The sequence below is a fragment of the Taudactylus pleione genome, unplaced genomic scaffold (assembly GCF_031769625.1).
Source record: "Taudactylus pleione unplaced genomic scaffold, aTauple2 ptg000205l, whole genome shotgun sequence".
Lineage (NCBI taxonomy): Eukaryota > Metazoa > Chordata > Amphibia > Anura > Myobatrachidae > Taudactylus > Taudactylus pleione.
This window is the reverse complement of record NW_028284607.1, coordinates 4,460,140-4,474,243: the sequence shown is the minus strand read 5'-3', so window position 1 is coordinate 4,474,243 and position 14,104 is coordinate 4,460,140. Positions and strand designations below refer to the sequence as shown.

Genomic DNA, 14,104 nt, shown 5'->3' with positions numbered 1-14,104 from the left:
CCCACGAGGGACCCACAGACAGAGAACGAGCCTTAACAGTAGACGGAACAGGCAGGCCTGGCTGCGTGTAAGCTTCTGAGATAGTCATACGAAGCCATCTAGCCAATGTTTGCTTATTGGCTGGCCATCCCTTCTTGTGAAATCCATACAGCACAAATAAGGAGTCTGATTTCCGAAGAGAACTGATACGGTCCGCATAAATCCTGAGGGTGCGGACCACATCAAATGAGGCATCCCCTGCCGAGAGGTCTGAAGACAGAAAGGACAGTACTATAATTTCCTGATTAATATGGAAACTAGAAACAGGACGACAGGAGAGAGCTCCCAATTCTGACACTCTTCTGGCAGATGCAATGGCCAGAAGAAAAAGTCTTAGCTGTTAACCACTTAAGACCCACTGAATCTAGTGGTTCAAATGGAGGACCCTGGAGGGCCTGAAGAACTACTGCCAAATCCCAATGAGCTACTGGTGGGACAAAGGGAGGTTGAATCCGGAGGACACCCTGAAGGAAGGTGCGGATATCCGTAAGTGGAGCAATTCTACAATGGAACCACACAGATAGTGCAGAGACAAGCACTTTCAACGAGGCCAGGCGCAGGCCAAGGTCAAACCCAGCCTGAAGGAATGACAGTATTCTGGAAATTTGAAACACCTGAGTGAGGGTCGTAAGCTTTTGTACGACACCACTGGAAATATGTATGCTACACTCTGTGGTAGATCCTGGCGGAGGCAGGTTTACGTGCTCTAAGCATCGCGTTGATGACCGAGCTAGAGTATCCTTTGGACCTTAGGAGGGATGTCTGAAGAACGACGCCGTCAAAGAGACAATCCAGGTCCGGGTAAAGGCAAGGAACCTGAGACAAGTCCGGACGATGAGGCAGCAGGAACGGAGTGTCGATGGAGAGACTCCGAAGATCTGAGTACCAATGACGTCTGGGCCAAGCTGGAGCCACCAGCAGGACAGTGCCTCCATCTTGCTTGAACTTCCGAAGAACTCGAGGAACCAGGGAGACTGGAGGAAATAGGTACGCAAACAGGAAGGTCCATTTTACTGACAGAGCATCCACCAGGCTTGCTTCGGCATCTCTTGTTCTGGACCAATACACTGGTAACTTGTGATTGTGTCGGGAGGCCATGAGGTCCACGTCTGGAAGACCCCATTTGTCCACTAGGAGTTGAAACACCTCTTGGTGAATAAACCATTCCCCTGGATGCATGTCGTGACGGTTGAGGAAGTCCGCTTCCCACTTGAGAACTCCCAGAATGAACACTGTCGAAATGGCTGGGAGATGAGATTCTGCCCATGTCAGAATGCGTGATACTTCTGTCATTGCTGCCCCACTTCAAATACCTCCTTGATGGTTGATGTACGCCACTGTGGTGGCGTTATCGGACTGAATCTGCACAGGCTTTCCGTGAAGAATGTGCTTTGCCATCATGAGGGCCCTGTACACAGCCCGAAGTTCCAATATGTTGATGGGCAGGGGAGGGAGAAACAAGCAGCGCCGTTGTACACCGGCGCTGAAAGGAGTGTGGACCGGTCAACTGCACCTCATCCACGGAGACTGGCGTCCGTTGTTAAGAGTATCCAGACCGGGATCCAAAAGGGACGACCCTTGGTTAGATGAGATGTCTGTAGCCACCAAGAGAGGGACAGACGCACCTCCAGAGAGAGTACCATCGTCTGAGCTCTGATCCGGTGAGGTAATCCATCCCACCTGGAGAGGATCAGCTCCTGCAGGTGCCTGGAATGGAACTGAGCATATTCCACCATGTCGAATGTGGATACCATGGAACCCAGAACCTGCATCACCGAGTGGACTGACACCCGGCGACTGCGGAGACATCTGATACTTGCAGCTGGAGCGTAGAGATCTTTTTTGGAGTCAGAAAGATTCTCTGCTGGTGAGAGTCTAGAAGGGCTCCCAAATAAACCATCCTCAGTGAGGGAATTAGGGAGGACTTTTTCCAATTGATAAACCACCCGTGTGTTTGTAGACAAGCAACTGTTAGTTGCAGGTGGTGGTGAAGCACTTCTGGAGAACTCGCCAATAAGAGGAGGTCATCCAGATATGGTAGGAGTCGGATACCCCGACTCCGCAGGTGGGCTGTCATGACAGCCATAATTTGGTAAATGCCCTTGGAGCCGTGGATAGGTCAAAGAGCAGCGCCTGAAACTGGAAGTGTCGTTGCAGTATAGCAAACTGCAGATAACGCTGGTGAGAAGGTGTTATGGCAACATGTAGTTATGCATCCTGAATGTCCAGTGATACCATGTAATCCCCTGGTTCCATAGCTAGTATGATGGATCGTAAGGCTTCCATCCTTAACCTGGGCACCCTGAGGAACTTGTTCAGAGCTTTGAGGTTGAGGATAGGCTGATTAAACCCATTAGGTTTCTGAACCAGAAAGAGAGTAGAATAGTAACCAGTTCCTCGTTCAGATAGTGGAACGAATTACCCCTACAATTACAATTACCCCTGCCTGCAGCAAGGACTGTATGGCTTTCTGGATCTGCAAGGCCTTGGTTTTGTCTGAAGGAGGGCCTGTGCAGAAAAACTGGTGGGGAAGCCTTTGAAGGAATGAGAGGGCGTACCCCTGAGAGACCACTTCTCTTACCCAAGCATCCTTGGTGGTTTGACACCAGTACTGGGTTAACTGATGAAGTCGGCCTCCCACTCTGGGGTCCCCCAGAGGAAGCCCTGCCCCATCAGGCTGTGGGTTTATCCTCCTGTTTGGAGGCCGGGCGTCTTGTGCTCCAGGCCTTTTTCTTAGGCTTGGCAGTTTTTTTGGCAGCAGACTGCCTAGGAAAGGACTGGCTTTTCCTTGAGGTCGAAAGGACCTAAAGGAGGAGCTTCGAGACTTTGCAGGAGCAGATGCTGAGGGCAGAAATGCAGATTTTGATTTGGCCAACGTGTCAAAAATCTTGTCCCGGTCTGGACAAAACAAAATCTCCCCATTATAGGGTAAGGCCTCTAGGCCCTTCTTATAATCAGCATCTGTGTTCCAATAGCGTAACCACAGGGAACGGCGAGCAGACACCAGTAAACTAGCATCCAGAGCGGCCTCACCGATATATGCAGCTGCCTCCCTAATATGGCCGACCAGTGACACCTGATCCTCTGGAACTTCCAAGGAGTCCTCAAGTGTAACGGCTCAACTCTCTATAGCCTTAGCTACCCAGGAGATAGCCATGGACGGCCGGGCAACAGCTCCTGAAAGAGAGTAAATAGACTTCAGGCAAGTTTCCACCTTCCTACCCGTAGGATCCTTTAAGGAAGAAATGGAAGGCATAGGCAACGTTGCACTTTTTATTAACCGTGTAACGTGTGAATCCATTGCAGGGAGGGATTCCCACTTTTTACAATGAGCCTCTGGAAACGGGTAACAGGAGGTCAAACGTTTCTGAGGTTGATACCTCTTACCAGGCAATTGCCAGGCCTCAGCCATGTGATCCACCAACTGATCCGACAGAGGGAATACTGCCAAAGTTATCTTCACCTGTTTAAACAGAGGGTGTTTGGATTTAGGGGCTGGCTCCTCATCCTCTATAACCAATGCAGATCTGACCGCATGCACCACGCCAGGAATATTAATCCTTGACTTAGGCTCCGTCTCTTGCCGAGGGGAGTCAGGGTTATAGGCATCAGTCACCTCTCTGTCATCAGAAGACATCTCAGACTCTGATAGCGGTGTGGATTAAGATGACAACATATGACGCTTAACTGGTCTAACGTGCTCCTCACTCTGTAACATGGTCTGAAGAGCAGTAGAGGTTGCTGCCAGACTCTGTACTGAGTTAGAGAGAACATCCACCCATGGTGGACGACCCTGTAGCAATTCCACTCTGGGCATGACCACCTGCTGAGGTACAGTGGTAGTCCCTGTGATTGAGTGACAGGCTGTTGTGCTACACCCATATTTAGAACAACAGCCGGGACCGCCAGACGGTCTACAATGGAGGCCAGCATCTGAGAGAAAGCCGCCCAAGGGGGCTCCTGTACTGATGTCAGGGGGTTCGAGGAACATGGTGGGTTAGAACATCTCATACATCCTGAACCACATCCTCCTCACTGAAAGCTGAGTACATAATCTGCAAGATTGCGACAAAAGTACAGGAATGTGTCCATTACCCTTGTCAGACATGTCTGCGGGGTAAATGATGCACAATAGTGCACTGTGGAGCTCATTCAGACCAACTCGCTAAGATGCATACTCTCACTGCTGCCGATGGTATGCAGTGTGTATGCATTGTGAGCGTGCACCGCAGTGCGCATACCTTAGCGAAAGTTCACAATGCATTCGCTTGCTGCGCATAGACTGCCCAGCAGAGTGAGTGACAGGGGAAGCCGTTTGTAGGTGGTAACGGGCTGGCCATTAAAAACGGGGGACTGGAGGTGCAAACGCAAGCGTGCCTGAACATCTCAACGGCCTTTTAGAGGTGTGCATAATTAAAAGACAGCATAGTACACGTCACCTGGCTTGTTTTTACACTGAAGTGCTTGCAGTGCTTGCGGCAGGGTATGGTCAACCTCAAGCGCTGCGTTAGCATCCCATGTTACCCGATGTACCGATGGTTGAATACACTTCCTGGACATGACGTGCACAGATGGGTGCCTTAGAACAGACTGGTGGGTGTCTGCATACACTGTGTGATCGCTCTCTAAGAAATACTGGGTGTGCTAATGCATTGCTATGCGATAGCACTGCCTACGCAATTTGCATACACTTCGTGCGAGCGATCGCATCTAGCGAGCGGCTCTGAATCAGGCCCCATGTACAAAGCAACCTCGAGTAAGTATAGATGCTAACAGGGAGCAATATACTGGTCCTGTCTTATGCTTATGGGCTGCAGGAACATGCTGCCAAATTATGGCACAGTGCAGCACACAACAGTATGTGACAGACCTCAGAAATATTGAATTATATATATATCTCTGAGGTCAGGTATGAGCTACCCTTAACAACACCTGTATTTAGGGCAGAATGAGAGAAAGGGTATAGTCATAAGTTGACAGATAGAAACAGAGACACAGAGAGACATAGGGGGTCATTCAGACCCAGTCGTTAGCGCCGATGCGCTTGGACCGGGTCGATGGCCCCCCACAGAGCATGCGCATGCGAGAGACCCGCTACGACCGACAGCGCCGGTCGTAGCGTGTCTCGATCCAAAAGGGGCGAGCTGTCGACGTTGATTGACAGCTCGCCCCGTTTGGAAGGCGGGTCGGGGGGGTGGCAGTCCATAGTGCTAGCACAAGTCACATACAATGCAGGAAAGACGCTGCAAAGCGGCTCTATACTCAACTACACAGACGCAGTGTCTGGTTGGAAATAAGGCTATATACGCTGACCCTGGGGAGAGTACGCTGACCCTGGGGAAATGTATGCAGGGGGACCGGACCAAGCACTGTCCTGGGAGAACTGCGGCTGCACACTTAGAAAATAGCCACCGTAGACCTCAGAGCGGGAGCGTTCGGAGGAGGAGAGAAGCTCAGGGAAGCCAGACCGCAGAGGAAAGGCGCGCTGAGCTGAGGGGAAGAGCCAATCCAACGGACAGTCTGCTGCTGTGCGCTCAAGTCGCTTGTAGAAGTAACTAAATAAAATAAAGAAATAAGCTTTAGGGGCTGATGAACAGCCCCCCTGCAAAATGGTGACCCGACTCCGGCCGGGCACCAACGAAACTGAGATGTCTCTGGCTCGGGGTATAGGGAGAGTGGACCCAAAGCATTCTGGGATGCTTTGCGTGGTGCCCGGATTAGTTCCCATCACCTACACCCCAAGGTCTCCATGTGGAGCCTATGGACCCTGAAGAAGAAACTGAAAATTTTAAGGGAATCCCACCACTGAATGAGGTCTCAAGTAAAAAGCACATTGCTTTGGATGTTACTACTAAAGAGTACTGAATGTATTATGCAAATGATCCTTATTACCAACTTTTTCATTTCAGGGTATTAATAGTAAGTAAACAAATTACAATAAACAAAAGTCTTTCTTTATACTTCCAATTTGTTAATTATCCATTCATTATAACATGAGTCGCTTAATCACCTCCAAGTAATTGTGAGCATGGCATATCCAATTGCTTGCAGTGATATGACACTTGTTTCATGCTTTCTTCCACTGTATATTGGAGGTGGATTAGACTACATGAACATATCTGACTGGTTTAGGCCACATATTTATCCTTTTTTATTGATATTAACATGGGAGCTAGCACATGTTTAAATACCCTGAAAATTCCTTCCGCACTCTTGTTCCAGGTCCTAATCTCATTAATGAAACATAGATTTGTCAGTTTTAATTGGCAAAGCCAGGTCTCTATACAAATCGATCAGGTGGAAAAGGAAAACTACGAGGCAAAGAACAAGTGAGAATTGTTCTATTCATGCCACCTATTCCTGTCATATTGCGCTTCGATTATTTTCGTTACATGTTTGGAATAGGGATGTGCATGCTCGGATAGGTTCGAATTTGCACGCAGAGTTCAGATTTTTCCCTCCAAAAAACAGGACTCAGAAAGAGGCAAAACGTCATCTTGCATGGACAATCATCATCATTCCTGGACAAAAGTCCAGGAATGATGATGTTTGTCCATGCAAGATGACGTTTTGCCTCTTTCTGAGTCCTGTTTTTTGGAGGGAAAAATCTGAACATCCCTAGTTTGGAATGCTCTCACACTTTATACCATTGCCAAAGGGGAGAGAGAAAAGTAGTGAGAAGCAATGGAGGGTGAGATCAGGGTCTGTCCCATCTAGTTTTCATGTTTTTTTTAAAGCGGCAATCATTTTAAAGGCAAAACCAAACAGGGTTTGTCTTTAAAATGATTGCCGCTTTAAAAATACGGGAAGACATGCAGGAGTTCTCGCAGTGGCTGCAGCTTGCAACCTATTACATAAGCTCCAATGCCTGATCAGAGAAATTTCCTATACTGAAAACGAAAAGCAATTAGCAAGACAGGCAATAATATGAGATATGGTAAGAACTTACCCTTGTTATCTCTATTTCTACGAAGTCCATAGGGTTCCACAGGATACCTTGGGTGTGACGTCAGTCGCAGGGCACCAAAGAGTTAAGCTTTCAGCCTCCCAGGATGCACTAGGTCCCCCTCCTATACCCCGCCCCCGGGCCAAGGCACCTCAGTTAGTTACCAAGCCATAGGCCGGAGGAGGAGAAGGAAGAGAGAGAACAAAGATCTGGACACATACAAGAATCACATTCTCACCAGAGGGAGACGGAAAACCGGTGACCAGAGCAAAGCCCATCTGCAGCACAGGTGCGACAGGGCGGGAGTCCTGTGGAACCCTATGGACTTCGTAGAAATAGAGATAACAAGGGTAAGTTCTTACCATATCTCATATTTTCTACTTCAGGGTCCATAGGGTATCCACAGGATACCTTGGGGATGTCCCAAAGCAGTATCCTTTAAGGGTGGGGACGCTCCTGTGCAGAAAGGAGAATCCGCCGCCCGAAGGAAGCATCCTGAGAGGCGAAGGTGTCAAACCTGTAATACCTCACGAAGGTATGGACAGAAGACCACGTAGCAGCCTTGCAGATCTGAACTGCCGAGGCACCACGTCGAGCTGCCCACGAAGGACCCACAGACCTAGTGGAATGAGCCTTCAGAGAAGGAGGGACCGGTAGGCCTTCATGAAGATAAGCTTCAGAAATAGCCATACGGATCCAGGCTGCCAAAGTTTGCTTTGAAGCAGGCCAACCCTTTTTACGGAAGCCAAAGAGGACAAACAAAGCGTCCAACTTCCTAAACGAAGAAGTGCGGTCAACATAAGTCCTTAAGGCCCGCACAACATCCAAAGAGGCCTCACCCACGGAAAGACCCGGTGAGTTAAAGGCCGGAACAACTATTTCCTCGTTAATATGAAACTGGGAAACAACTTTGGGAAGAAACTCGGGCCGAGTGCGGAGCACTGCCCTGTTCCCATAAAAAACCAAGAAAGGGGGTCTACAAGAAAGAGCCCCTAACTCAGAAACACGTCTGGCCGAAGCAATGGCCAGAAGGAAAACAGTCTTAGCTGTTAGCCATTTAAGATCCACTGAGCCCAGTGGTTCAAACGGCGGTCCTTGGAGAGCCCTCAGGACCACAGCCAAATCCCAAGGCGCCACAGGTGGAACAAAGGGCGGCTGAATGCGGAGAACACCCTGCATAAAGGTGCGCACATCCGGGATTGTAGCAATCCTACGGTGAAACCAGACAGATAGGGCCGAAACCTGTACCTTCAAAGAAGCAAGGCGAAGCCCATGATCTAGTCCCGCTTGCAGGAAGGCGAGAATCCGAGACAGACGAAACTCCCGCGGTGCATAACCTCTCGGTCGACACCACTGGAAGAACGTATGCCACACGCGATGGTATATCCTCGCGGAAGACGGTTTCCGAGCTCGTAACATGGTCCGCACCACAGAGCTGGAAAACCCCCGGGACCTCAGCATGGCCGTCTCAACAGCCACGCCGTCAAAGACAGCCGAGTCAGGTCCGGGTGAAGGCAAGGACCCTGAGACAGAAGGTCCGGTCGTAGCGGCAACCGCAGAGGAATGTCCACGGACAGACCCTGAAGGTCTGAAAACCAGTGCCGTCTGGGCCACGCGGGAGCTATCAACAGGAGCGTCCCTCCTTCCTGTTTGAATTTCCGGATTACCCGTGGAAGAAGGGAGACCGGAGGGAACAGGTATGCGAACCGGAACGTCCACCGGACGGACAGAGCATCCACCAGAGACGCCCCTTCGTCTCTTGTGCGAGACCCGTACACCGGCAACTTGTTGTTGTGCCGGGACGCCATGAGGTCGATTTCTGGAAAACCCCACCTGTCCACCAGTAGTTGAAAAACGTCCGGGTGCAGGGACCATTCCCCCGGATGAACGTCCTGGCGACTTAGAAAGTCCGCCTCCCAATTGAGCACTCCCGGGATGAAGACCGCTGATATGGCCGGAAGATTGCGCTCCGCCCAAACCAGGATCCGAGAGACCTCTACGAGAGCCGCCCGACTGCGAGTTCCTCCTTGCCTGTTTATGTAGGCCACGGTGGTAGCGTTGTCCGACTGGACCTGCACCGGGCGACCCTGGAGAAACCGCTGTGCCTGCTGGAGAGCATTGAAGACCGCACGGAGTTCCAAGATATTTATTGGAAGCTCCGCTTCTGTCGGCGTCCACCTGCCCTGGAACAAGTGTGGACCCGAAACTGCTCCCCAGCCCCGAAGACTGGCGTCCGTTGTCAACAGGACCCAATTTGGAACCCAGAACGGACGTCCCTTGTTGAGGTGGGTCGTCTGTAACCACCACGTAAGGGACAGGCGAACCTCCTGGGTGAGCACAATCGTCTGGGACTTCAGAGACTGAGTCAGCCCGTTCCACTTGGACAGGATCAGGTGCTGCAGAGGTCTGGAGTGAAACTGGGCGTATTCCACCATGTCGAACACCGACACCATGGAGCCCAGTAACCTCATCGCCGAGTGTAAGGACACCCGGCGGCTGTGCAGACAACTGCGCACCCTTGACTGTAAAGCAGAGATCTTGTCCTCCGTCACGAAGATCCTTTGCTGTCCCGAGTCCAATAAGGCTCCAAGATGCAGAATCCTCCGAGACGGGATTAGAGTGGACTTCTGCCAGTTGATTAGCCAGCCGTGCCGTTGCAGCAGTGCAATGGTCAGGTCCAAGTGGCGTAACAGGAGCTCTGGAGATCCTGCCACCAATAACAGGTCGTCCAAATACGGCAACATGCGGACTCCCTGCAGCCGCAGAGAAGCCGCCATGACCGCCATCACCTTGGTGAAAACACGTGGTGCTGTTGCCAGGCCAAAAGGTAACGCCCGAAACTGGAAGTGGTCGCTGCTGATTGCAAACCTGAGGAACTGTTGATGGCGCCAAAGAATAGGGACATGCAGGTAAGCGTCCTGTATGTCCAATGACACCAAGTAGTCCCCAGGTTCCAGCGCCAGAATGATGGACCGTAGGGTCTCCATCCGAAACTGCGGGACCCGCAAAGACTTGTTGAGTGCTTTGAGGTTGAGAATCGGACGATATGACCCATTGGGTTTCTGTACCAAAAATAGATTTGAATAGAAACCCTGGCCCCTCTGGGAGAATGGAACCGCCACTATAACTCCAGCCTGGAGCATAGTGTGCAATACCTTCCGCAGCTCCGTAGCCTTGTTCCGGTCTGATGGGAGACCCGTGGTGAAGAAGCGAGCCGGGGGTCTGTGCCGGAAGGAGAGGGCGTATCCGTGGGAAACCACCTCCAGAACCCAAGTGTCTGTCGTAGTGGTCGACCAACACTGGGCGAACTGTAGCAGGCGGCCTCCCACCCTGGGATCCCCCAAAGGGAGGCCCGGACCGTCAGGCCGCAGGCTTGTCATCTGGCTTGGGGGCCGGACGTCTGGTACTCCATGCCTGCTTCCGGGGCTTGACCGATTTCTTAGGGCCAGCCTGTCGAGGAAACGACTGTGGTTTGGGCCTGCCCTGGGCCCTAGATGACCGAAAGGACGATGGTCCCGAACCAGAAGGAGCAGCGGCCGACGGGAGACAGGCAGATTTGGCTGCCGCCAGCGTGGCCACAATCTTATCCAGATCCGGACCGAAGAGAACTTCTCCGGTAAACGGCAACGCTTCCAGACCTTTCTTGGAATCTGCGTCCGCCTTCCAGGATCGCAGCCACAAGGTGCGACGAGCAGCTACCGCTGCTGAAGAAATTCTAGACACCAGAGTACTAATGTCTAGAGCCGCCTCGTTGATGTAGGTGGCCGAATCACGGAGATTGCCAATCAACTCCGCCTGATCGGCCGGACAGTCGGATTCAAAAGAAGCCTCTAATGAATCCGCCCAGCGCTCCATCGCTCTGGCAACCCAGCAAATGGCCATAGCCGGCCGTGCTGCCCCCCCTGCAAGGGAATAAGCGGACTTCAGGCAGATTTCTACCTTGCGGTCCGTAGCATCCTTAAGGGAGGACATGGATGGCATCGGCAATGTGGCACTACGGACAAGACGGGTCACGTGAGAATCCACCTGTGGAGGGGATTCCCACTTCGCAAAATAATTATCCGCGAACGGATAAGCCACCGCCAGGCGTCTCTGCGGCTGGTATCTTTTGCCAGGTTGTTTCCACGCCTCCTCTAAATGGTCCACCAACTGACCCGAAAGAGGAAAGACTGTGGCATCGCCCTTCACATCTTTGAAAAAGGCATACTTAGATTTAGCCGCTGGGGGAACTTCGTCCTCAATCACCAAGGCTGTGCGGACCGCCCGAATAAGTCCAGGAATATATACTTTGGACTTAGCATCAGCGTCCTTAGTATGGAGAGGTTCCTGATCGTAAGGATCTAGAATCTCCCCATCATCAGACGTCCCTTCGTCATCCTCATAAGGAGCGGACAGAGACGCCACCGGCCTTTTATGAGACCGCATCACAGACTCCCCTTGCAACACATCCGACAAGTGCTGTACAGAACTCGTCAGGGAGTTAACCCACGCTGGCTCCTGAGAACCCGGGAGCGGGGAAATAGGGAGACTGTGGGGTACCACCAATTGTCGTGGGAACCCCTGCATGGGTGACGACACCACAGACTGCTGGGACAAACCCATCGGAGTAAACGCGGGCTGCGGAGCTAACTGGCCCACTAAAGCTGTTAACGCCTGAGCGAAACAAGCCCAGGGCGGCTCCTGTACCGGTGCTGTAACCGTAATAGGCCGCGCCATGGACAAACACTGCCGGCAAAGGCCCTCCGCGCTACCCTCCCCCTCCGCTAACGGTACTTTGCACGTGGTACACTGTAGCCGGAGGGGAAAATCACTTTCAGACATGATGGCACCACGTATGTGACCTCTCTCACCAATTAAGTATTAAATAGGCGAGAGACCACCCTGCAGCACCGCACCGCAAGGGCTTTAGCAGAAAGAACAGGGACAGTAATAAAGCTGACAGTTTAGAGAAGAAAAGATTACAGGCAGCAGCGCTAGCACAGTCACATACAATGCAGAAAAATAACAATTCCTGCACTAACAGCGCTGATCACTCAACTACACAGACACAGGGCCTGGTAGGACACAGCGCTGCATACACAGACCTGACCACAGCGGAGGAGAGGTATGCGGGGGGACCCAGACCACGATGCTTCCTTCCAGCGCTTCCAGCAGCGTTCACCATGCGTTCTGGAGAAGATGGCCGCCGAGGAGCAGAGAGGAGGCTGGCCTGGGGGAGGAGCGCTGCCACAGGACCAGTCGGCAGCATGCAGAGAGGGCTGTGTGCAGCGGGGGAGGCGCCGGCTGTGAGACAGGGAAGGCGCGCTCCCCTGGCATGCATTTAACCCCTGGGACGCCGCAGCGCTACCGCTCTGCTGCGGTCCGCTGTCCCAGGGGGTAGTGGAAGCGCAGGTTGGTCGCCTGGCTCCACGCTGCAGCCAGTCCCCAGGGAGCCCCCTGCCTGGGGACTTAGGACCATGTGATCAGCGGGGACCCACCGCGGGACCCCGCTGCTTACCTCTGTCCCCCTTGAATCCGGCCATGGTCCGGAGCATCTGGGGTCACCGCTAGCTGTGACCCCAGACGCCCACCAGCATCCCCGGATCAGTACCGGCGTTCTGGTACCGGCGGGGTGTAGGGAAGACAGCATGGACGTCAGGACTGACTGTCCATGCTGTTCATCCAGTTGTGCAGCCACAGCTGCATGAAGAATAAGCTTCAGGGGCTCTTCTAGCCCCCACTCCAACAGGTGCACCCGACTCCGGCCGGGCACCAAACTAAACTGAGGTGCCTTGGCCCGGGGGCGGGGTATAGGAGGGGGACCTAGTGCATCCTGGGAGGCTGAAAGCTTAACTCTTTGGTGCCCTGCGACTGACGTCACACCCAAGGTATCCTGTGGATACCCTATGGACCCTGAAGTAGAAACACATTGTTCTAGACTCCATGGTGCAGAATGTGTGAAGTAATAGAATTAAGAGAAACTTTCTTTAAGTGCTCTGTATCCCATGGTCGGTGCTTAACACAATTGTCAGTCTGTGTCATCAGATGGCCAAAGTAGAAAGCAGGATTACAGGTAACAGTGTTACAGAAACTGGTAACACATAATGAGGAGTGTATTGTATTCAAAAGTTGTGTGATTGTGTAAAGCTGGGTACACACTGACAGATATATCACCCGTTCCATTGAATGGGCGATATATCTGGAGTGCATTGGTGGGTGTACCCGAAATGTCTGTGAACCCTGTTGTTCACAAACATACAGATGTGTCCTCCCTCATCATTGCTGCAATCGCGCCAAACAACCCCTCTTGGCGCGCCATGTCCTATGCTACTCTGCGAGCACCGGTATCTTTTTTTAGAATTTTCCCCAAAAAATACATCTTAGTCACAATGCGATGCGACTAGTACGCACCAGGATACAGCGCTGATGAATCTAATGCGACACTTGTATGTCTTTGTGCAACTAAATCTCTCAATCTGTATATGATGTACAAAGTGCTATGATGCAGCGGGCGTGGCTTTTTTACATGCAAAGTATCATTGTGATTTGTAGACAATATAGAAGTTTCGCATATTAAATTAATCAGTAAAGTCTCCTTGTGTGTCCTAGTAGCATCGCATTGCAACTAAGATGTATTTTCGGTAAAAAAAAAAAGGCACCCAAAGCTAGAAGAGTTGCATGGGACCCGAGAGGTTACTCGCCCCACATGGCATATTGAGACTAGATGACGGACACATCTGCATCTGATCGGCCCTGCAGCAAGCGATGACAATGTATCTCTCAGATATACTGTTTCATCTGGCTGTCTGTATGGCTGACTCACCGACAGCCCTATATGTCAGCTGCAAAAGACATTTCAATATGACGTCACCAGTGGCTGGTCATATTCAAATAGCTCTGCTGGCAGTTATATCGTTCAAACAATTGGTAACTGTATATGCACTTACCAATAGTTAGATAGGTCAGCCAGGTGTGTACCAAGCTTAAGATAAACTGAAGATGAAAGAACGTGAATAATACATGTGGGTGCAAATACAGTTGAGAGAACTGAAGTTATTCGAAGCTAAATTACATTTTAGACTTCGTGTACACACAAATTTCACTCCCATTACAAAAAGGATCCAAATTCCACATTTTAAA

At 51.4% G+C, this 14,104-nt stretch overlaps 1 protein-coding gene across 5 annotated transcripts in view; it reads right to left on the bottom strand.

The window, feature by feature from the left end:
• The window catches only part of CABIN1 (calcineurin binding protein 1), a 242,372-nt gene that overhangs the window by 135,850 nt on the left and 92,418 nt on the right, over positions 1-14,104 (bottom strand). The window lies entirely within an intron of this gene.